Below are 24,563 nucleotides of genomic sequence, written 5' to 3' on the forward strand. Positions count from 1 at the left end.
TCAGACCCTTCCTGCCCTGTCCCCTCAGCACTTAGCCCTGCCCTGCGTGCCCCCCTTCAGACCCTTCCTGCCCTGCTGTCTCTCCAAATCGTCCCTGCCCTGCACCTCTCCAGACCCTCCCTGTCCCCCCTACGATCTCTCCAAATTCTCCCTGCCCCCTCAGTACCCAGCCCTGGTCTGCCTTGCACCCCTCCAGACCCTCCCTGCCCTGCACCTTCAGTACTCAGCCCTGGTCTGCCCTGCACCCCTCCAGACCCTCCCTGCCCTGCACCTTCAGTACTCAGCCCTGGTCTGCCCTGCACTCCTCCAGACCCTCCCTGTCCTGCCCCGCTCTCTCTCCAAACCCTCTCTGCCCTGCCCCCACAGTACCCAGCCCTGGTCTGCACAGTTCCAGATCCTCCCTGCCCTGCAGGCTCCGTACCCAGCCCTGCCCTGTATCCCTCCTGACCCTCTCTGCCCTGTCCCCAGTCCTACCCTGCACCCCGCCAGACCTTCCCTGCCCTGCCTCCAGCTCAGCCCTACGCCCCTCCATGTCCTCCCTGCACTGCACCCTCACTCCCACTGACCAACCCCAGTACGAGCCATGCCCTAAACAACCCCAGCAGATCCGCCCTGCCCCATGCATTCATATGCTCTCCTGATCCTCCCTGCCCTGAACGCTCACACACACCCCCACTCCAGATCTCCCCACCTTACTTTAAACACAGGTACCCTCCAGATCCTTCCTGCCCTGTCTGCACATTCACACATCCGCTCCAATTCAACCTTGCCCTGCACGCACACCAGTATGCATCCCTGTCCTGCCCACTCAGACCCTCTCTAGTTCCCCTCTGCCCTGCACACATACCTTTGTCTTTTACCTTTTAACCCACACTGCTATCTTTACTCTTTGACCTGCATCCTCCACCCCCTTCCATATTCCCCATTCTGTGGCTGTACACCATACACACACCAGCAACCTCCAGCTTCCCCCTGGTCCTGTGCACACCTGTGCAGGAATCATCTACCATCCCCTTATATATACTTATACATATACACTGCTTGTCACAGTACCCCTCTGCTCCTTGCAGCATAGGAGGCCACCTACTTTTCTCAGGGCAGCCTACTGGGAACAGTGGGAGGAAGTTTTACCTAGGGAGGTGGTGGAGTCTCCTTCCTTGGAGGTTTTTAAGGCCCGGCTTGACAAAGCCCTGGCTGGGATGATTTAGCTGGGAATTGGTCCTGCTTTGAGCAGGGGGTTGGACTAGATGACCTCTTGAGGTCCCTTCCAACTCTGATATTCTATGATTCTAAGTGGCCATATTTTCTAAGAATAGCCTATAACAGAGGTGGGCAAACTACTGCCCGCGAGCCACATCCTGCCAGCGGGACCGTCCTGCCCGGCCCCTGAATTCCAGGCTGGGGAGGCTAGCCCCCGGCCCCTCCCCCGCTGTCCCCCTTCCCCTGCAGTCACGCTGCTGCGCAGGGAGCACTCTGGCATGCCGCTCCTGCTGGGCTGCATGGCTTGCACCCACCCACCTCCCAGGCTTTCCAATAAGCCAGTCCTGCCGCTCTGAGCGGCAAAGTAAGAGGGTGGGGAGCGGTGGAGTTGGATAAGGGGTCCTGGGGGGCAGTCGGGACAGGGAGCAGGGGGCAGGATGGGGTGGAGGTTCTGGGGGTGGTGGTCAGGGGACAAGAAACGGGGGGGTTGGATAGGCGTGGGAGTCCCAGGGGGCCTGTCAAGGGGCGGGGGTGTAGATAGGGGTCGGGCAGTCAGGAGACAGGGAGTGGTGGGGAGGGGTTGGATGGGGGTGGTCCTTGGGAGGAGGTGGTCAGGGGACAAGGAACGGGGGGGGTTGGATGGGTTGGGGGGCTCAGGCAGTCAGGGGGTGGAAAGTGAGAGGGGGCCGATAGGAGGTGGGGACCAGGCTATTTGGGGAGGCACAGCCTTCCCTACCCGGCCCTCCATACCGTTTCGCAACCCCGAAGTGGCCCTTGGGCCAAAAAGTTTGCCCAGCTCTTGCCTATAACCTTAGTGCCTTTGAGAAAAAATGGGAGATAGTACCCATTTTGAAAGAGGGCAGTTCTCAGTGAGTATCTCTGAAGCATAAAAATTTTATAGGTCAGCCCCTGCTGACGGGTAGACTTTCAGTTATGAAGACTAATGGAACACATAATCATTGTTATTTAACTTTCATCACACTCCACAGTCCATTCCTGCAAAATGAGATAATGTCTTTGATTACATCCTTTTGTGAGATCTGGACTAGCTGACCTATTTAGCTTTAAGCTGTTTCTTGGGCTGTAGAGGACTGGTAACTTCTGACCTATGAAATGCAAAATGAAATACAAATGAATGATAACACATTAGTAATGGAGCAGGTGATCTCATCCTAGTAATAAGTGTATTGTTGCACTCAGCCAAAGAGAAGTCTGAGTCTGCTGCACTTGATTTTTTTCTAGAAGGTGTTTTACAATGACTGTAAAAAGCGACAAAGAAGCCTGTGGCACCTTATAGACTAACAGACGTATTGGAGCATAAGCTTTCGTGGGTGAATACCCACTTCGTCAGACGCACAATGACTGTGTTTTTCTGTTTGCCCATTTGATTGTAGATACAGGAACTGTAAATTGTGTGACACTATATTCAAACTGTTGGAATTTTTGTGAATTGTGTATTGTTGGATATCAGCTTCTCATATATTCCATGTTGAATTCCCCATTTTTGCTTACCTATTACATGGAAGTTTTTGTTTCTTAGTCTCTCCATTTCATAATAGTAGGCCTGATTGTGCTATTGCTTACACAGGTTGTCGCTATTGTAACACCACTGATTTCAGTAGAAAATTGACTAGCTCACTTTGAGCATATAGTTTTTATGATCTAGTATGGAAATGACCTCAGAGATGAAATGGCATATTATGAAGGATCATGAGCTTTTTAGAGTTTGACATGCAATACTGTTAGCCAATTGGACATGCTAGTTAGTGCTTCTTTTTCAATTTGTGAATTCACACAAGGCCAAAACAACAGAACTCTGTCCCTGTGCTTACAATTTTCTACTCCCAGTATCCCAAATGCATGTATTTTGTCTTTTCTAATGGTACCACAAGTATTCTGCCTTTAAAGATTAGAATCTCTAGAACTCTGCCACTTAGGGCTGACACAAATATTTTGCTTTTGGCCAATCAGCAGTTCATGTTTTCCAGCAATGAAGGTAATGGGGTTGTGACCCCCGGCTCTCCTATATTCACCACTGTCATATAATTATGATATGTTTTGTACAAAGTATGCCTTGTGAGGTATCATTCTAAAATTCTTGATCTGCTAGACTTTAATATCTTGTTGAACTGTATGTGCTATCATTGTATTGGAAGTTATGAAGTTTGGCTATGTATGTGCTACTAAAACATGTTGTGAGGTTGAGAACGCCCACAAGCAGCCTTTCAGGTACAACAATAAAAAGGTCAAACAATGTTATTGGCTTATTGAGGGAATTCACCCCAGGAACTGTGTACACTAGAAACCTCTCAGAGATAGCACCAAACAATACTGTTTGACCCAGATCACAGCAAAAGAGCTTTCCAGCAAGTTGGAAGAAGATATAAAAGGGAGAAATGACATCATGACTACACCTCACTCTCTCTACAACAACACACCTGAAAGTACCGGAGGAAAAAGACTTAACTGGGTGGGCAGAGGTATGTGGGGAGGTGGAGTGCTGGTCCCAGGCTAAACTGACTTCTAGCCTATGTATGGAAACTTGGTGGACTGCTTGTATCATCAGCCAGGGTGAGAAATTGCTAATTCATATCCAGTCTTTCTAGTATCTTAGGCTTAGTTTGCAGTTTTGTTTATTTACTAGGCAATGTACTTTGATTTGTTTGCCACCATTTATAATCACTTAAAAGCTATCTTTCTGTTGTTAATAAATCTATTTTACATTTTACTTAAAACACTGTGTGTTGTTGGAAGTTCAAAGGAGATAAATCTCAGCTCATGAACCAGAGTTGGTGCATGTTCTCTTTCCTTTGTAGACGTGGCAGACGTGGCAGGGTAATAAATTCATACTGGTCGGGTTTTGACCAAGACAGGATGGTACAGCTCTGGGGTGTGAGGCTGGGGAGCTGGGAGTATTTTGGCTGTAGCTTCTCTATTGTGGGTTCACGAGTGGTTCGCCAGAGCATTCATGAACACAGCTGGGTGTGGTCCCTGCCTCTGGATGTTGGTGTGGTGGGTGCTTGCTTGGAGGGATTTGCAGCTTGTCACAACATCACAGTGCAAGAGGGAACCCAGATTCGTGAGACAGAGGGCTCAGCTGTACCTCAGTTCCAGGTGGCACCCTGGGAGGGACCCGTCACAGGGGGTTCTTGAATCCCTGAGTTCTATTACTAGTCTGGCATAGAAAAACATAGTCTGGCATTGAAGTTGTGCTTCAATTGAAAAAAGATCAGGAGTACTTGTGGCACTGTAGAGACTAACAAATGCCACAAGTACTCCTGTTCTTTTTGCAGATACAGACTAACACGGCTGCTACTCTGAAACCTTCAATTGAAAAGGAAGTCTTTTCTCATTCCTAACCAACTGCTTCACTACCAGTGACTTATTGTTTTTTCAGAGAATACTGCAAAGGCATAATAATTTCTTGTCTCTTTCTACTTGCTCTGCTTTTGATGATATTCACCAAATCATTTCTGACATAATTGTAAAGAGTTTGGGGAGTTATTCTAGATCTCCCTTTGTTTTTAAACATCTAAATTCTGTGTTCTGATAATCTTTTATTCCTTTTAACGATGACTAAGTTGTGCACATTTCTTTATCACTCATCTTGAGACATGTATATCTTTTTGTTACTACATGATTAGATTGTTGTAGGCTACATCTGCTATATTATTTTGTGCTATTTATAACATTTGATCCTTAAGCAGTGAATCTTTCTAGCTCAAATAACTCTCTTTGCTGTAAGCAATTTTATATTTTTCTCTATGGGTACTGATGCTATCTTATGTGTCTGGAGTGACCTGGATTAGTTTTATGCTACTATATGCACTAACATGACAAAACAGTTGTTGAAATGATCAGAGTTGGTAGGGCACTAATAGATGTATACCCTTACTTGGGCTTGATCCACTTCTGTTAAAAAACATAGAAAGACTGACTTTAATGAGAGTTGGATTATGCCTAAATGATTCCTAAAATAATAGCCTTTTTAAAAAATGTAATGAGGTTCACCTTGGAGTTTAAAAAGTGATACCTCTATGACCAGTTAGATATTCTCTTCTAATAGGTTTTTGGAAAATAATGAGAGTTTTTGCAATATCAAGTTTTTCTCAGAGCACATTTTCTGGTTGTTTGCATTTTGTAAAGTCTTTTTATTAGATTTTAAAGAGGCGTGATAGCTCACAGTGTATCATACAGCACAATTATATTAATAGTTTCATTTCTCACTAACTTAAAAATCAATACCAGAGACAACTAAAACCATTACATAAATGAAAAGAAAAAAGATGAGAAAAGATAATACCAGTATACGTAACCATGAGCCTGTAAACGTTCTAAATGCTTCTCAGTGGAATTCCAATTTAAGCTTAGTATAGTGCTATTACCAAGACAAATTCTAAGCCCAGTCCAAGTAAAGTACTTATTAGTCAACACTTACTATTTTTCCTTTCTAAAAATGGGAAGTGGATTGAACTGAAGAACTTGTGGATCTAAAGGCGGAGGAGGCCTGGAATTACTTCAAGTCATAGTTGCAGAAACTATCAGAAACCTGCGTCCCAAGAAAAGGGAAAAAATTCATAGGCAGGAGTTGTAGTCCAAGCTCGATGAGCAAGCATCTCACAGAGGTGATTAAGAAAAAAGCACAAAGCCTACAAGGAGTGGAAGATGGGAGGGATCGGCAAGGAAAGCTACCTTATTGAGGTCAGAACATGTAGGGATAAAGTGAGAAAGGCAAAAAGCCATGTAGAGTTGGACCTTGCAAAGGGAATTAAAACCAACAGTAAAAGGTTCTATAGCCATATAAATAAGAAGAAAACAAAGAAAGAAGAAGTGGGACTGCTAAACACTGAGGATGGAGTGGAGGTTAAGGATACTCTAGGCATGGCCCAATATCTAAACAAATATTTTTCCTCAGTCTTTAATGAGGCTAATGAGGAGCTTAGGGATAATGGCGGGCTGACAAATGGGAATGAGGATATGGAGGTAGATATTACCACATTCGAGGTAGAAGCCAAATTCAAACAGCTTAATGGGACTAAATCGGGGGGCCAAGATAATCGTCATCCAAGAATATTAAAGGAACTGGCATACGAAATTGCAAGACCATTAGCAAGAATTTTTAATGAATCTGTAAACTCAGGGGTTGTACCGTATGACTGGAGAATTGCTAACATAATTCCTATTTTTAAGAAAGGGGGGAAAAAGTGATCCGGGTAATCACAGGCCTGTTAGTTTGACATCTGTATTAATCAAGGTCTTAGAAAAATTTTCGAAGGAGAAAGATAAGGACATTGAGGTCAATGGTAATTGGGACAAAATACAACATGGTTTTACAAAAGGTAGATCGTGCCAAACCAACCTGATCTCCTTCTTTGAGAAGGTAACAGATTTTTTTAGACAAAGGAGACACAGTGGATCTAATTTACCTCGATTTCAGTAAGGCATTTGATATGGTTCCACATGGGGAATTATTAGTTAAATTGAAAAAGAGGGGGATCAATATGAAAATTGAAAGGTGGATAAGGAACTGGTTAAAGGGAGACTACAACAGGTCATACTGAAAGGTGAACTGTCAGGCTGGAGGGAGGTTACTAGTGGAATTCCTCAGGGATCGGTTTTGGGACCAATCTTTTTAAATCTTTTTATTACTGACCTTGGCACAAGGGAGTGTGCTAAAAGTTTGTGGATGACACAAAGCTGGAAGGTATTACCAATACAGAGAAGGACCGGGATATTATACAGGAAGATCTGGATGACCTTATAAACTGGAGTAATAGTATAGTAATAGGATGATATTTAATAATGAAAAGTGCAAGGTCATGCATTTAGGGATTAATAACAAGAATAACGCATCAATTGGAAGTAACAGAGGAGGAGAAGGACCTTGGAGTATTGGTTGATCATAGGATGACTATGAGCCGTCAATGTGATACGGCTGTGAAAAAAGCTAATGCAGTCTTGGGATGCATGAGATGAGGTACTTCCAGTAGAGATAAGGAGGTGTTAGTACCGTTATACAAGGCACTGGTGAGACCTCATCTGGAATATTGTGCACAGTTCTGGTCTCCCCTGTTTAAGGAGGATGAATTCAAACTGGAACAGGTACAGAGAAGGGCTACTAGGATGATCCAAGGAACGGAAAACCTGTCTTATGAAAAAAGAAGAACAGGAGTACTTGTGGCACCTTAGAGATTACAGTCCACGAAAGCTTATGCTCTAATAAATTTGTTAGTCTCTAAGGTGCCACAAGTACTCCTGTTCTTCTTTTTGCGGATACAGACTAACACGGCTGTTACTCTGAAACCTGTCTTATGAAAGGAGACTCAAAGAGCTTGGCTTGTTTAGTCTAACCAAAAGAAGGCTGAGGAAAGATATGATTGCTCTCTATAAATATATCAGAAGAATAAATACCAGGGAGGGAGAGGAATGATTTAAGCTCAGTACCAATGTGGACACAAGAACAAATGGATATAAACTGGGCACCAGAAAGTTTAGACTTGAAATTAGACCAAGGTTTCTAATCATCAGAGGAGTGAAGTTCTGGAACAGCCTTCCAAGGGGAGCAGTGGGGGCAAAAGACATATCTGGCTTCAAGACTAAGGTTGATAAGTTTATGGAGGGGATGGTATGATGGGATAGTTTAATTTTGGCAATTAATTGAGCTTTGACTATTAGCGGTAAATATGCCCAATGGCCTTTCATGGGATGTTAGATGGGGTGGGATCTGAGTTACTACAGAGAATTCTTTCCTGTGTGTGGCTGGTGAGTCTTGCCCACATGCTCAGGGTTTAGCTGATCGCCATATTTGGGGTCGGGAAGGAATTTTCCTCCAGGGCAGATTGGCAGAGGCCCTTGGGGTTTTTCGCCTTCCTCTGCAGCGTGGGGCTCAGGTCACTTGCTGGAGGATTCTCTGCACCTTGAAGTCTTTAAACCATGATTTGAGGACTCCAATAGCTTAGACATAGGGGTTTATTACAGGAGTGGGTGGGTGAGATTCTGTGGCCTGCGTTGTGCAGGAGGTCAGACTAGACGATCATAAGGTCCCTTCTGACCTTAAAGTCTATGACTCTATGATGTGATTAAATTTGAGATGTCAGATGGAATTTTAAAATTTTCCTTCTGATCTCATAAGTGTTGTTTTTCAGTAGGGCATGACCACCAGCAGCAATAGGCAGCCGAGCAGCAGCAACTCACGAGGAAAATAGCTGTCCAGCAGCAACTGCTAGTCTGGGATTTAGGGCACAACAACAGAAACAGCAGTAAAGGCTCTGATGGTCTCAGGGTCTCCCCAGGGTTTCCTTTCCAGGGACTGTAGACCTGGCCTGGTGGTCCAGCCTGTACCAGTGAAACTCAAAAGATGAGGATGACCCAGAGACTTTCCTGGTAATGTTTGACTGAGTGGCGATGGCACCTGACCATTGGGCCATCCTGTTGACTTCTTACCTGACAGGGCCAACACAGACTGTATACTGAGGGCTGGATGTAGCGTCTGCTCAAGATTATGTCCAAGTGAAAGCTGCTATGCTCAACTACTTTGACATCACAGAGGAGGCCTTGCAATAAATTTTCCATTGGGAGAAATGTCCCCGGGGAGCCCAGCACCACATGGTCACCCAGAATTTAAGAGACCTCTGCTGGAGTTGGTTAAAGTTGGAGATTTGGACTGGAGTCAAGGTGGCTGAGCTCATCATGGCAGAGCAGTTTGCCCACATACTTCTGCTGGGGATACGGACTGGGTATATCTGTATTCCCATATATACTATTTCTCTCATATAATGTGGGGCTTTGCCAGACTGGCCCCTTAATTACAATAATAACTCAAACAACCTGTGAATTGGAATAAATTGTTGGTAGTGCATTTTTTATGGTTTTCCAAGGGTTTTGTAGCTGCCTTCTAGTGGGCTTTTGATATTTATTTACGTTAAAAAAAAAACTTTGTTATATTTAGAACTAAAACAACAAATATACAGTAAGATTAAAACAGACATGAGTTAAGTGATACATAAGACACAGATGTCTCATTCAAATGTAATTAATATTAGGGCTGTTGATTAATCACAGTTAATTTTTTACTTAATCTCATGAGTTAATTGCGATTAAAAAAAATAATCACAATTAATTACAGTTTTAATCACACTGTTAAATAATAGAATTCCAATGGAAATTTATTAAATATTTTTGGATGATTTTCTACATTTTCAAATATATTAGTATATATATAAATTTCACTTTCATGATAAAGAGATTACACTACAGTACTTGTATTAGGTGAATTGAACAATATTATTTTGTTTTTTACAGTGCAAATATTTGTAATCAATAAAGTGAGCACTGTACACTTTGTATTCCATGTTGTAACTGAAATCAATATATTTGAAAATGTAGAAAACATCCACAAATATTTAAATAAATGGTATTCTGTTATTGTTTAATAGCATGATTAATTGCGATTAATTATTTTAATCGCTTGACAGCTCTAATGAATATGCAATAAATCATCAGAGCTACAGTATTTGTGTCAGTATTTTTTTCATATGTGTATATATAATCTCTGATATATTTTCAATTATTTGTTAATTTATTATGAATAAGTAGATAAAGGATTAATAATAAAGTATTTGCAATGATAAAGTATCCAGATACATACGGGAAAAATTCCAGATAAGAAAACATGCAGTGATCATATGGGTCAAATACTGCTATCCCTTTTACCACAGGTACAACTTGTTATTAACACTTTAACATATATAGGACTAATCTACTACAAAAATCATTTAGTTTAATCACACACAAGATTTAGAATCCCAGAAGACTGTCTTAATCCGATGGCACTAAAATAATTCAACTGTTACTCTGTAATCTCAATATTGTACAGATAAAATAAGTGAAAGGGGAACCATAAATGAATAAAATGTATATCAGTGCTTCACCTTAATCTTGTTAATTTTTCTATTGAGTATATATCTTAAACTTCATGAAACCATGTGTTAATTGACTAGACCCCAACAGCTAAACATGAAGCCAGAAGCAAAAACCCTACACTTTTGAAACAAATTCCCACTGTTCTCAGTTTCTAAGACAGCTTGCAGCAAGAGAATAGCTGAGGTGTTATTAATATTAGTTTCTGTAATAACTATTGCACAGTATATTTGATTACAAAAATACCAATGTTGTTGGCTCTTAGGTACCTGGCTATGCGCTAATTCTCTCCCATTTTTTTTCTGATTAACAAATAGCCCAAAGAATCTAGTAGAATAATGGTACCTAAGGGCAAAAGGCTATTCTCAGATCTGCATGGAAGATCTTGACTATGATATTCTACTTGATTAAAAACAAGCTCTTTTGTACAGAGAGCAGAATATCATAGTCAAGATCTGTCATTAGGATCTGTGAGCAGAATATTGAACATAATACACGCAAGGAAATCTTGGATCAGAAAAACACATCCCAAGTTTTCTGCTCTCATGTATCTCCTGTACATACATTTTGACATCACTGGAATTACTCCAGATTTACACAGATGAAGCCAGGAGCAGAACTGAATTCTTTAATTTTATTTTGCTCTCCGAATATGGATACATCATACGTATGTACTGTATCGCAGGCTACATTGTCTGTTATTATGTGGGGTCCCAGTCTCAGTCAGGGCTTCAAGGCCTGTAATAAATAAAGAAGGAAAAAGAATAAGACTTAATAATAGCCATCTATTGTGCATATACATATCAGGTGAGGAAAAAAAAGGGCTAGGCTATTCAAATTGGCTGCTAGCCCAGAATGTTTGGATCAATCAGATTTTAATGTAGTGAGGAATGGCAGTTTTCTTTCATGCTGTGGCTGTATTGCTGTACTCAGCACCAGACAGTCTGGAGCACAGCAGATTGACATTCAAATAGCTGATCTCAATAGTCACTATTCAAAGTCAGAAGAAATTGACAGGGACTGACACTTTCTTTGTTCACAATAGGGGTTCATTGCAAACACTTTTTAATGACTTCCATTCAACAAGGAGAAAAGTAGAGAGCAGGCATAAGGAATAATTAAAGCTAAGATTTTGTCACGGACATTTTTAGTAAAAGTCACGGGTAGGTCATGGGCAAAAAAGAAAAATTCACTGAAGCTGTGACCCAAGTGAAGTGGGGCAACTGCGCAGGGGCTAAGAGCTACCTGCAGCAGTTGGGAGCTGCGGGGTACCCCTGCTGCCTGCAGCTCCAGGGGTCCCCCCAACTGCTGGTGGGGGCTGGGAGCTGTGGGGTTCCCCTGCTGTCCATGGCAGCTGGAAGCCCTGGGGGTTCTCCATCACCCACAGTGGCCAGGAGCTGTGGGGTTCCCCTGCCACCGGCAGAGCCAGGGGCCCCCACAGCCCACGGCTTCTGGGAGCTGTGGGATATCCCACCACATAGAATCATAGACTTTAAGGTCAGAAGGGACCATTATGATCATCTAGTCTGACCACCTGCACAACGCAGGCCACAGAATCTCACCCACCTACTTCTGTATCAAACCCCTAGCCTATGTCTGAGCTATTGAAGTACTCAAATCATGGTTTAAAGACTTCAAGATGCAGAGAATCCTCCAGCAAGTGACCCGTGCCCCACGCTGCAGAGGAAGGCAAAAAAACCCCAGGGCCTCTGCCAATCTGCCCTGGAGGAAAATTCCTTCCTGACCTCTAATATGGTGATCAGCCAAACCCTGAGCATGTGGGCAAGACTCATGAGGCAGACACCCAGGAAAGCATTCTCTGTAGTAACTCAGATCCCACCCCATCTAACATCTCATCACAGGCCATTGGGCATATTTACTGCTAATAGTCAAAGCTCAATTAATTGCCAGAATTAGACTATCCCATCATACCATCCCCTCCATAAACTTATCAACCTTGGTCTTGAAGCCAGATATGTCTTTTGCCCCCACTGCTCCCCTTAGAAGGCTGTTCCAGAACTTCACTCCTCTGATGATTAGAAACCTTCGTCTAATTTCAAGTCTAAACTTCCTGGTGCCCAGTTTATATCCATTTGTTCTTGTGTCCACATTGGTACTGAGCTTAAATCATTCCTCTCCCTCCCTGGTATCCCTCTGATATATTTATAGAGAGCAATCATATCTTTCCTCAGCCTTCTTTTGGTTAGGCTAAACAAGCCAAGCTCTTTGAGTCTCCTTTCATAAGACTGGTTTTCCATTCCTTGGATCATCCTAGTAGCCCTTCTCTGTACCTGTTCCAGTTTGAATTCATCCTCCTTAAACATGGGAGACCAGAACTGTGCACAGTATTCCAGATGAGGTCTCACCAGTGCTTTGTATAACGGTACTAACACCTCCTTATCTCTACTGGAAGTACCTCACCTCATGTATCCCAAGACCACATTAGCTTTTTTCATGGCCACATCACATTGGCGGCTCATAGTCATCCTGTGATCAACCAATACTCCTCCTCTGTTACTTCCAACTGATGCGTTATTCTTGTTATTAATCCCTAAATTCATGACCTTGCACTTTTCACTATTAAATGTCATCCTATTACTATTACTCCAGTTTACAAAGTCATCCAGATCTTCCTGTATGATATCCCGGTCCTTCTCTGTAATGGCAATACCTCCCAACTTTGTGTCATCCGCAAACTTTATTAGCACACTCCCACTTTTTGTGCCAAGGTCAATAATAAAAAGATTAAATAAGATTGGTCCCAAAACCGATCCCTGAGGAACTCCACTAGTAACCTCCCTTCAGCCTGATAGTTCACCTTTCAGTATGACCCGTTGTAGTCTCCCCTTTAACCAGTTCCTTATCCATCTTTACGTTTTCATATTGATCCCCATCTTTGCCAATTTAGCTATTAATTCCCCATGTGGAACCGTATCAAATGCCTTACTGAAAGCTTGAAGCTTTGGGGGCCGCCAGAGGTGGCGAGGGTACCCTGCAACTCCCTGCCCCTGCGGACAGCGGGGGACCCTGGAAGCTGAAGTCACGGAGGTTCTTCTTCGAGTGATTGCTCATATCAATTCCAGTTAGGTGTGTGCGTGTGCTGCATGCACGGATGTCAGAAACTTTTTCCCTAGCAGCTACCCGTCAGACCAGCTGACGAGCCCCTTGGAGTGGCGCCGATATTGCGCTCTATATAAGACCCTGCCGGCCTGACCCCCCTTTAGTTCCTTCTTACGCCCATGACGGTTATTGGAACAGTGGTCTCTTGTTTATCAAGTGTTCCACTAATCCCTAGCTTTCTCTTATCTTAGTAGATACCTTTTTACCCACCCCGCCCCATGTTCGCTTGTGGTAGACACGGTGAACGCAAAAGAGAACACCCCCAAATCAAAGGATGCCAAGCGGCTGGACCTTTTCAGAAGAAAAGTTTATTCTACTGATGGCCTTTTGCTACGGATCGCGAACCAGCTTGCGATCCTCAGTAGATACAATTTCAGCTCGTGGTCTGCGGTCCTTAAGTTCCAAGACTTTCTTCCAGCAGAGGCTCATACGGAACTGGGGGCCATTGCCAAGGAGGGCAAGTTGGTAGCTCGAACCTCCCTTCAGGGTTCCCTCGATGCTGCAGCTGCACACACTCTGGCATCTGGCATCGCCATGCATTGAAACACGCCTGGCTCCAGTCATCGGGTCTTCCGCTTGAGGTGCAACCCACCATACTCCCCTTTGATGTCCAGGGCCTGTTTGCAGAGCAAACAGTTTCCCACCTGCATACCCTGAAGGATACAAGAAATACTATTAAATTCTTGGGCATGCATACCCCGGTTACTCAAAGGAAGCCCTTTAAGCCCCAGATCACCCAATAACAAAGACCCAGGCAGGACTTCTCCCATCGGAGAAGCAGGTACCCTTGACGTAGACCATCACGCCCCCCTGGGCAGGGTCAAGGGCAATCCAAGCCACCTCTGGGCCCTAAGTGTCCATTTTGAAGGTATGCTCAAGGACAGACTACCAGCTCACATCCCGGACAATTATCCCTTTCTTAACCGCCTATCCCGTTTCTACCATGCCTGGTCCCTTATTACATCAGACCATTGGGTCCTCCGCACGGTAGAGGCGGGATATTCTATCAATTTCACCCCACCCTCCCACCCCCTTCCCCATCCCTCTTCAGGGACCCTTCTCACGAGCAACTCCTCATCCAAGAGGTACAATCCCTCCTTGCCCTAGGGGCAGTGGAGGAAGTGCCTCGAGAGCTCAGGGGCAAGGGCTTCTACTCCCACTTTCTTGTCCCCAAGGCAAAAGGAGGCCTAAGGCCCATCTTGGACCTCAGGGAGCTCAACAAGCACATCATCAACCTGATGGTTGGTCTCCTTGGCCACAATTATTCCCTCACTGGATCCGGGAGACTGGTATGCCGCCCTCGATATGAAAGACGCTTACTTTCACATTTCAATTACCCCGCCCCACAGACGTTTTCTCCATTTTGTGGTGAATAAGATGCACTCTCAGTTCACAGCCCTCCCATTCGGCTTGTGCACAGCCCCTCACGTCTTCACCAAGTGCATGGTGGTCGTGGCAGCTTTTCTTCGCTGACACCACATGCACGTCTTCCCGTACCTCAACGACTGGCTTATATGGGTCCGATCTCACCAAGAAGTCCAGTCTCAAGTGCAACTAGTCATGGACATGTTTAGTCGCTTGGGCATGATACTGAACGTCAGCAAATCTGTCCTCTCCCCTACCCAGACAATAGAGTTCATCGGGGCAGTCTGGGACACAAACCAAGCACGGGCTTTCCTCCTGGAGGCCCAGCGCCTGGCTCTAGCAAACATAATCACCAACCTTTGCAGGTTTCCCACCACCACAGCGAGGCAGTATCTCAGGCTGCTGGGTCACATGGCATATAGGCGCAGGATGCCAGACTCAGACTCAGGCCTCTCCAGACGTGGCTAGCGTCAGTATATCGACCAGGCCGCAACAATCTAGATATGGTGTTCATGGTCCCAATATGCACACTCGACTCCCTATGTTGATGGCTGGATCCCCATATGGTGGGTGCCGGGGTCCCATTCCATCCCCCTCAACCAACCCTGACCCTGGTTACAAACGCATCTGCCCTGGGATGGGGGGGTGCACCTCAGGAGCCTGACAACACAGGGTTTATGGCACGAAAATGAGCTGTCACTGCACATCAATATCAAGGAGCTCAGGGCAATTCGCCTTGCGTGCCAAGCGTTCCTTCCCCGCTTACACGACCGACAGACAACACCACGGCCATGTTCTATCTGAACAAACAAGGCAGAGGTCATCTCCGCTCTGCCAAGAAGTCCTTCTTCTGTGGGAATTCTGTTTAGCCCACTCCATCACCCTTCAAGCCTCATACCTGCCGGGTGTCCAGAATGTTCTGGCGGATAGCTTAAGCAGGCGTTTTCTCACGCACGAATGGTCGATTCGCCCAGACATCATTCACTCTGTTTTCCACATCTGGGGGTTTCCCTGAATCGACATGTTCGCTTTGCGGACCAACAGAAAGTGCCCAACCTTCTGCTCCTTCCACAGCCCGGACTGATCATGTGGTCGGACCAACTGCTTTACGCCTTCCCACCATTTCTGTTGAGCCACAAGGTGCGCCTCAAGATCCACTGGGACAAGGCAGACATCATTGGTGGCCCCTGCCTAGCCACGCCAGTGTTGGTACCCTATCCTGCTGGACCTGTCAATTCAGGCTCCCCTATGCCTACCTCTCAGCCCCGACCTCATCTCGCAGAACCACGGTTGTCTCCTACACCCGGACCTTCAGTCGCTCCATCTCACAGCCTGGAGGATCTGTGGTTGAACCAGGCTGAGCGTGCCTGTTCGGACTTGGTAAGGCAGGTGCTCCTGGAAAGTCTGAAGCCTTCAACTAGACTTACTTACGAAGCTAAATAGAAAAGATTTTCCAGCTGATGCACTCAGCGGCAGATGCCCGCGCACCAGGCTTCAATCCCGTGCATCCTGGACTACCTGATGTTCTTGAAGGACCAGCACCTAGCTTTTGGATCCCTTAAGGTTCACCTCGCAGCCATTTCTGGTTCTACCCAGGAGCGGCCAGGTGCTCGGTGTTTGCACACCCGGTTGTGCGGTATATATTGGAAAAAATCCATCCTACAACGAAGCTGCCTGCATTGTTAGCAGCCTTTCTAGCAAACGTTCCCCTCCAGGAAATCTGCAGGGCTGCCACGTGGGCCTCGGTGCACACTTTCATGTCCCACTACGCCATCGTCCAGCACTCTCATGATGATGCGCCCTTTGGCAGAGCAATTCTTCAGTCTGCGGTTCCTTGACTCCAACCCCACCTCCGAGGTAAGGCTTGGGAGTCACCTAACTGGAATTGATATCAGCAAGCACTCGAAGAAGAAAAACAGTTACTCACCTTTCTGTAACTGTTGTTCTTTGAGATGTGTTGCTCATATCTATTCCATTCCCTCCACCTTCCCCTCTGTTGGAGTAGCTGGCTAGAAGAAACTGAAGGGGGGTCAGGCCGGCAGGGTCTTATATAGAGCAATATATCTGCGCCACTCCAGGGGGCTCCCCAGCCGGCCCAACGGGTAGCTGCTAGGGAAAACGTTTCCAACATCCGTGCACGCGGCATGTGCACACACCTAACTGGAATAGATATGAGCAACACAGCTCGAAGAACAACAGTTACAGAAAGGTGAGTAACCGTTTTTTGCTGGAAGTTACTGATTCCGTGACTTCTGTGACTAAATCTTAGCCTTATTTATAATTAAGGATGTACAAAGGAAAAAAAGAGAAGCAACCACCACCCAACAGAAGTCCATTCAAACCTCTTCCAAGTGTACAATATATGTTTGTGAGTCTGAGAGCAGAGGCTGAAATACACTAATAATCCAAGTGTGCTCCCACTCATGTAATGGAGCCCTCATTGAGAGCTTTCTACTTGACAATATACCTGAACTCATATTAGGGGCCTAACTTCTTGAGTTGGAAATAAAAGTTTGAAAGCATTCTCAAATGAGAGGGAGCACGAATGAAAACTATAAGGCCAAGATGTCATTTCCATGTTCCAAGTTGGGGATACTTTTAGTGTAACCCACTGCCGACATTATGATTTATATTTGAACATTTGAAGCAAATCCATCAATACTGAAAGTTCTAAGCAGTGTGGCAGCTGGTAAAGAGATAATGAAAGCCGTAACTGAACTGTAGCTGGTGTCAAGTTCAAACATAACAATATTTTTGATTGACAGAAAAACTCAACAGTGGCAGAATTCTGCCATCCCCATGTTATCTTTGTACTTTTCTCTCTCCATAGTCTCTTTTCATAACTTTAAAAAAAATTCTACCTTTTATCATTCTGTTATCTTAGCTTCCAACCATATTATATTGTCCAAGTTGTACCAACTCATTTTTCCCTGCAAAGTCATCAACCTTTCTAGCTGTCGCTTCGAAATGCTCTCCCTCATTCCTAATCAAAGGTTTATCACAAAAGTCATGATTCGGATGATAAGATATAAACATTGAATAAAATGACATTATGATATGAAGATATTGTAGACACAATGCAGTATGTGCTAGAGATCGAAAACGTCAGATTAAGGACGAGTATCAGAATAGAGCTGGTAGGAAAATGGAATTTCTGTCTGTGGTGAGTCGGTGTGGCTCCCCTCCTGCCCAGCAGAGGGAGCACCCTTGCAGGCACCCGAGTGGGCGGAGCCACTGCCGCCTGTTCCCACCCCCCGGAAGTCAAGGAGCGGGACAGGAAGTATAAAAGGCCGGCCGCCGGAGCTCAGTCAGGGCCCAGCCGCCGCACGGAGCGAACGTGCCACCTGGAGCTCGTGGCTGGGAGACCGCTGAGACCCGAGACCATTGCCCTAACAGGCCGGAGCTCCCCTGAGCCCACTACGAGGAGGAGCCGCCGGAGCCCCCCCGCACCCGGTATTGGGAGGAGCTGTCGGACCTGCCCCGCGCCAACTACGAAGGCGAGGAGCCTCCAGAGCCCCTCCGCCCCTGTTGTTACCTGGAGGAGCCGCCGGAGCCCCAGTGACCGGATTTCCCCAAGGAGCTGCCGGACCTGCCCCCAAGCCCCAGGCGAGAGGAACCGATGCTGATGGACTGGCCCGGACCCGGTGGCACCAACGAGGTAGGCCCTGAGGGGGAACCAGGAAGTAGCCCGGGGGTAGCCGACCCTGGTCAGGCTGCAGACGCATGTGAGCCAATGTCAGAGTGTTTCGGGCAGGATACCCCACTGACCAGCAGCGGTGATAGCCGCTGCTAGGGCCCCGGGCTGGGACGCAGTGGAGTGGGTGGGCCTGCGTCCCCCCCCCCGCCACCCCGCTCTCGGGTGGCAGGCTTCCCCCTCACCCAACACTAAGGTATAGGACCCTGGGCCTACCCTAGCGGTTTGTTTGCTCAGCCCCTGCACCAGAAGGCCTGAGCCCTGAACTAACTGCTTGTTTGCTCAGCCCCTACCTGAGGGCCTGAGCCCCTTAAATTGTTGTACTGTTGCTCAGCCCCTGCACCAAAGGGCCTGAGCCCCTTTAACTGTTGTACTGTTGCTCAGCCCCTGCACAGAAGGTCCTGAGCCCCTTGACTTGTTGCATTGTTGCTCAGCCCCAGCCCCAAAGGCCCTGAGCTGTGACTGTTTGTGCCCTGCCCTGATCCAGGGCCTGGGCCTCTGAGCTACTTGTTGTACTGTTGCTCAGCCCCTGGACCCAAGGGCCTGAGCCTCCTAACTGTTTGTTTGCTCAGCCCCTGACTGAGGGCCTGAGCCCAGAACTAATTGTTTGTTTGCTCAGCCCCTGCACCAGAGGACCTGAGCCTCTGAACTAACTGGTTGTTGTTCCACCAGTGATGAATCGGTGTGGCTCCCCTCCTGCCCAGGAGGGTCGAGCCCCGGCACGAACCTCTTACACTGTCTCATGGGAAATTCCAAGATTTTGAAATTTTGTTTTGTCCTGAATCGGAATGGAAAGAAGAAACGTTGGAGATTTTTGTTAAACAAAATATTCTGAAATATCTTGTTTTGACCTGAGTGAAATATATGACATACACACACACCAGGTATGGGAACTTGATGCAATCCCAGTAGCAAGGAAGGGAGACACCGCCAGGGCTGGCTCTGGCTTTTTGGCCTCCACAAGCAAAAAAAAACAAAAAAACAGGGCGGCCAGAATGGCAAAAAAACAAAAAAAACCCTGCCAAGGTGCAGGGGGACTCCCTGCGCTGCAGATGTGCCCCGGCTAGCAGTGGGAGAGGGAGGGAGCGAGGGGGAGAGAGAGAGAAGGCGGGGCTTTGCGCTGCTCTAGTTGGCTGGGAGGGAAGGACGCGGGCTGCCCTGCCGGGCTTGCTGCAGGGTGCTCCTGTCCTCCACACCGCCGCCCTGTAGCAAGCCCAGCAGGGCAGCCCCAAAGAAAAAAAAAAAAAAAAGCGGCCGTGCCGTCCTAGAATTGGGCGGAATGCCGGCTCCTACAAGCTGCCGCCCCAAGCACCAGCTTGCTCGGCTAGTGCCTGGAGCCGGCCCTGGACACCGCCAAGTGACAATAGGTAGTTCCTCCACCTGGAATTCTCTGGCACCCATTGGCCAGCTGGGGGAGAAGCCTGAAGTCTCTTTGGACTTGGCTTATTAGATATATTATTTACACAGCAGCATAGCAGCAAATTGTGCTTTAGAATGTGCAAAATAGATTCACCAAAGAACATGAGCTCCTGCTCCAAGAAGTTTGTATTCTAAAGGCACAAATAAGTGCAGTACAGTGAGGAGAAACAGTCGGGCAGAGAGGTGTTATATGTAGATGGTAGTTTCTGCAGGACGGAGGGATTTCTAGTAGAGCTGAGCAATTTATTATTAATTTATTGAGCAAAGATTGCCTCTTTTTCTGTTTGTGAACTGTCCATAAGCAGCTTGTGATTTTCTCAAATGTATTTATTTGAAATTGCCTGCCAAATAATTTATATGAATAATTCTTGGCATTTGGAGAGTTTGTGGGCTGTTAATTCTGAATATTCAGTAGTCAAAATTTGAGACACAGTTGGTTTTGATTGTACTCATTCCAAAGGTTACCCAGCATTGTTTCTCTTCCTTTATTTATTAGATGAGCATAATACTTAGAATCAAGTTTCTGTTCCTTTCCTCATGCCAGCTCTGCCCACTGCCACTGTCCTACCCTTCTTTGTTGCTGTTATTAGTGTTTTAGAAAAGGGCAGATGCAGACACATATGAGAACAGAAGTTCACCTGCCTTCCAGTTCTGATGCGGTGCTAATAAGCAGCAGCTGCCTAACCCTTTCCCTTCTAGTTTAGCTCCGCTGGACACCTCCAGATCTGGCAGCCCCTTTCATGATTTCCTCTCCCTATGACCCCTCCACTGGCTATTGTTCCAAATGAGTGTGGAAATACAAAGTAACTTGTGCACAGCTGTGGCTGAGTCATGGGCGGTTACTAGACTCAAGCCATAATCTCTGAGTAACCTTAAAGAATCTTTAGTGCTCTAGTGTGGCAATCACATTACAGGTTTAATGTTTAATTTCTTCGTGTCCCCACAGAAATTTACTTTGCCGCCCGAGTCCTGAAGCACATTTTCCGTTGTCCATCATTAGAATAATTTGAATGCAGATTTATCAGCTTTGCTCCAACTTGCTTGAATGGGCTATTCCTGTCCGTTGACGGACCCTTCAGTCTTGATTCTTTCATGGTATCTGTTAAGATCCAACAAGTAATCCTTGTATAGTTGCTTTGTACTCTACCTGCCCCTCCTTGTCCCTCCATGCACATTGCTCTCCTTCTTCCATTAACTCATCTCGCCCCCCCAATAGTTTGTTTAAAATTGGGGAGAATTTGGATTTTGAAGCCTAGGACAGAGTGCCTTTTTATAAGGTTTTAGAACATGAAAGTGAACTGTTGTCACTTTTATTGCATTCCAAGGGTTATCTGCCATAAATAACTCTTCTCCTTATTTCCCAGTATAGAGACCATTTCTGCCACTTGGCCATAACTCAGAGTGAGCAGATAGCTGAGAACACAGAGAGCAGAGTTCTGGACTAAATTCAGCAGGAGAAACCAGAAAACAAGAGAAAATCTGTTTTTTGTCTCCAGGGGGACAAAAATTTTAAGTTTAAAGGAGGAAAAACATAATCTTTTTCTTCTTTTTTTTCAGAAACAAGACAGATTTAGATAAGAGGACAAAGAAGCCAAACAGAAATGCAGCTGCAAGAGGAAGCGTTCTACTATGAACATATGAGGGAGTACATACAGGGCCAAAGGTGACTTGCACTATTATCCTACTCACAGGCCTCAGTATGTTCCTCAGTATAATGCCATGATACAGGACAGCAGCAGCTCTTACGGAAGTGCCCATACTCATGTTCTCCCTCCCATGCATTCCCAGGGCACTCCACCCCTTCTAGTGAGTGTGACAGAGAAAACTTGAATCCCTAGGACATTAATTTTATCTCTGCATAGTCCAGAATCCATATTGTGTGAGAGGAGGGGGGTTACCCTAGATATTGCAGCTGACCTGCATATGCGTTGGTAAACAAAATTGATTAGCAGCATTTCTATCTCTGCTAATTGCTCATAAAAAGTACTCTAAATTAAAGTAAGACAACACTGCTTAACAATTCCATAACTGTCCTCATCCAAAATGCTATAAATACAAATGATGATAAAAAGAATATTATAATAAGATAAAAGATATTAAGCTAAAAAGAAAATTATATGACGTAAACCCCACAGCCAACTAGGAAAGCAGTTCTATTCAAGAACATCAAATGCTAACATTTGATTGTGCTAGTTTTAGGCTTCAGCAAGATCCATCCCCACATGCCCCTCTGTATCTGTAAAGTATGAGCATAAAGGCCCAGATCCTCAAAGGTATTTAGGTGCATAACTCCTACTGAAATCCTAAATACTTTTCCAGATCCAGGCTAAAGAGTCTCTGAATTGGTTCACAGGCCTGGCCCAGGAAGCGTTCACAACAGTCATAGATTCTAGTGGTACAGCTTCCCTATTTGGTTGTGCATAGCTTGCTGCAAGGCCCGCAGCCTCCTCGCTCCTTGGCATTTTAAACTCCTTACCCTTGCTTTCACAAATGTTATGCAGAATACGATAGGTAGATATTATGTTACCCATGCTGGGGACAGACTGTCAGCAAGAACCTCCAGTTTGCTTTGAGCCTTCCCACTGGTCTTTCATGACCCTGTAGGTAGAGACTGTAGGTGGTTTATATCTCTGTGCCCACAGTCATGCCTTCCATAGCTGTGGGCCTACAATCTAGCTTTTGCATCTGGAAGCCAGCAGAACTCAGTCAATTAATCTGTCTCCCCTGTATATTAGTTCAATAGATATTACTGTAAATTGCTGCTAATTCTTTGGACACGTTTGTGAGACAAATATTTAGCATTAACCAGTAATGGTTGGGAAAATAAGAGTTTAATTCCAACTGTTTAGTGTTTCATGGCGATATAATCAGAATGAAAAGAAGCCATTTTACTGGCATGAACTGTTTGACTCAGAGCCTGCACAACAAAGAAAATAATTTTATTGGACTGGTTTAGCGTGCAGTACACGTTCATGTTATTTCAAGTTCACTTACAGAATGGCAACCGCTAGAAATTGTCACTTGGTGGAGCTAGATTACTCTACAAATCGAATGCACTTTAAGAGATGCTTGCTTAAAAGGCCTCAAAGGAGAGTTTATAAATAGTACCTAGGGGAAAAAATACAAGGAATTAGGGGATTTTAGCAAATCCTTTGGGGAATCAGAGTTTTTATAGCCCTGGTTTTAATTACTCTACCACAGTAGAAGTAAAAGCCTTGTCCGTTGAGGGCAAAGGTTATCTTCTGCTAGCTGAGAGAGCTGAGATTTCAGCAACTTGGGTGCAAAATTATATAGAGCAAATTTTACATGTCACATTTTTTCCGGCAGTAAAATTGAATTAAGTCCTGATTTTTAAAATTCAGTTGTTACTAAAACATATTGTATGTGATTTTTAAAAAAAACATTTGTTTTGCATGTGGAAATCTATTGCTGAAATGCTTTGTTTATGGAGGTTTTTTACCATCCTTCTGCATCCACTTCTCTAAATATTCTGGACAAAATCAAGAAAGTCCCTCTGTTTACTTCCAGTTTAGGAACACAGAGCATCCTACTGACAACCCCTCTGTACCCTTTTGGAGTTAGCAATTGGGATAGGTAGGGATAGGGTCCAGAGTGACCTAGACAAATTGGAGGATTGGGCCAAAAGAAAGCTGATGAGATTCAACAAGGACAAGTGCAGAGTTCTGCACTTAGGAAGGAAGAATCCCATGAACCGCTACAGGATGGGGACTGACTGGCTAAGCAGCAGTTCTGCAGAAAAGGACCTGGGGATTGCAGTGGACAAGAAGCTGGATATGAGTCAGCAGTGTGCCCTTATTGCCAAGAAGGCCAACAGCATATTGGGCTGTATTAGTAGGAGCATTGCCAGCAGATCGAGAGAAGTGATTATTCCCCTCTATTCAGCACTAGTGAGGCCACACCTGGAGTATTGCGTCCAGTTTTGGTCCCCCCACTATAGAAGGGATGTGGACAAATTGGAGAGAGTCCAGTGGAGGGCAACGAAAATGATTAGGGGGCTGGGACACAGTACTTATGAGGAGAGGCTGAGGGAACTGGGGTTATTTCGTCGGCAGAAGAGAAGTGTGAGGGGGGATTCCAAAGAGGCTAGGCTGTTCTCAGTGGTAGCAGATGACAGAACAAGAAGCAGTGGTCTCAAGTTGCAGTGGGGGAGGTCGAGGTTGGATATTAGGAAACACTATTTCACTAGGAGGGTGGTGAAGCACTGGAATGGGTTACCTAGGGAGGTGGTGGAATCTCCATCTTTAGAGGTTTTTAAAGCTTGGCCTGACAAAGCCCTGGCTGGGATGATTTAGTTGGTGTTGGTCCTGCTTTGAGCAGGGGATTGGACTAGATGACCTCCTGAGGTCTCCTCCAACCTAATAGTCTATGATTCTATTCTATGAATTGTGCCCTGACAAATATGTTTCTCTCTCTAAATACTTGTTCATTTCCTTTAAAAAATTAATACCACTACTAGGGCATTGTCAGAGGGCATTTGGCCCTTTAAGGAGAGCCAAACTTATAACAGCTTTCTGAAGGCTAACCTAGGAGTAACTGGTTGTGCCAGGTGGCTGATAATGGTCAATTAGTAGAGGAGCACCAGCACCCTATTCAAAGGCTGCTGAGGCTCAGTCACAGAGCAAGCTGTCAGAAGGAAGGTGCCTGTGAGATGAAGAGGCTTGTGAGAAGAAGGCAACTTGAGAGGGAGAGAGTACCCTGGAGCAAACAGGAGTAGACCAAGGGAAGGAATTGAGGGAGAAACACAGACACTGTTCCTCAAGTGAAGAGAACAGGAGTACCCTCAAGGGAAGGGATCTGTGACTGTTTTTGGGAGAAGAAAATTATC

The sequence above is a fragment of the Trachemys scripta genome, chromosome 2, assembly GCF_013100865.1.
Source record: "Trachemys scripta elegans isolate TJP31775 chromosome 2, CAS_Tse_1.0, whole genome shotgun sequence".
Taxonomy (NCBI): Eukaryota; Metazoa; Chordata; order Testudines; family Emydidae; genus Trachemys; species Trachemys scripta.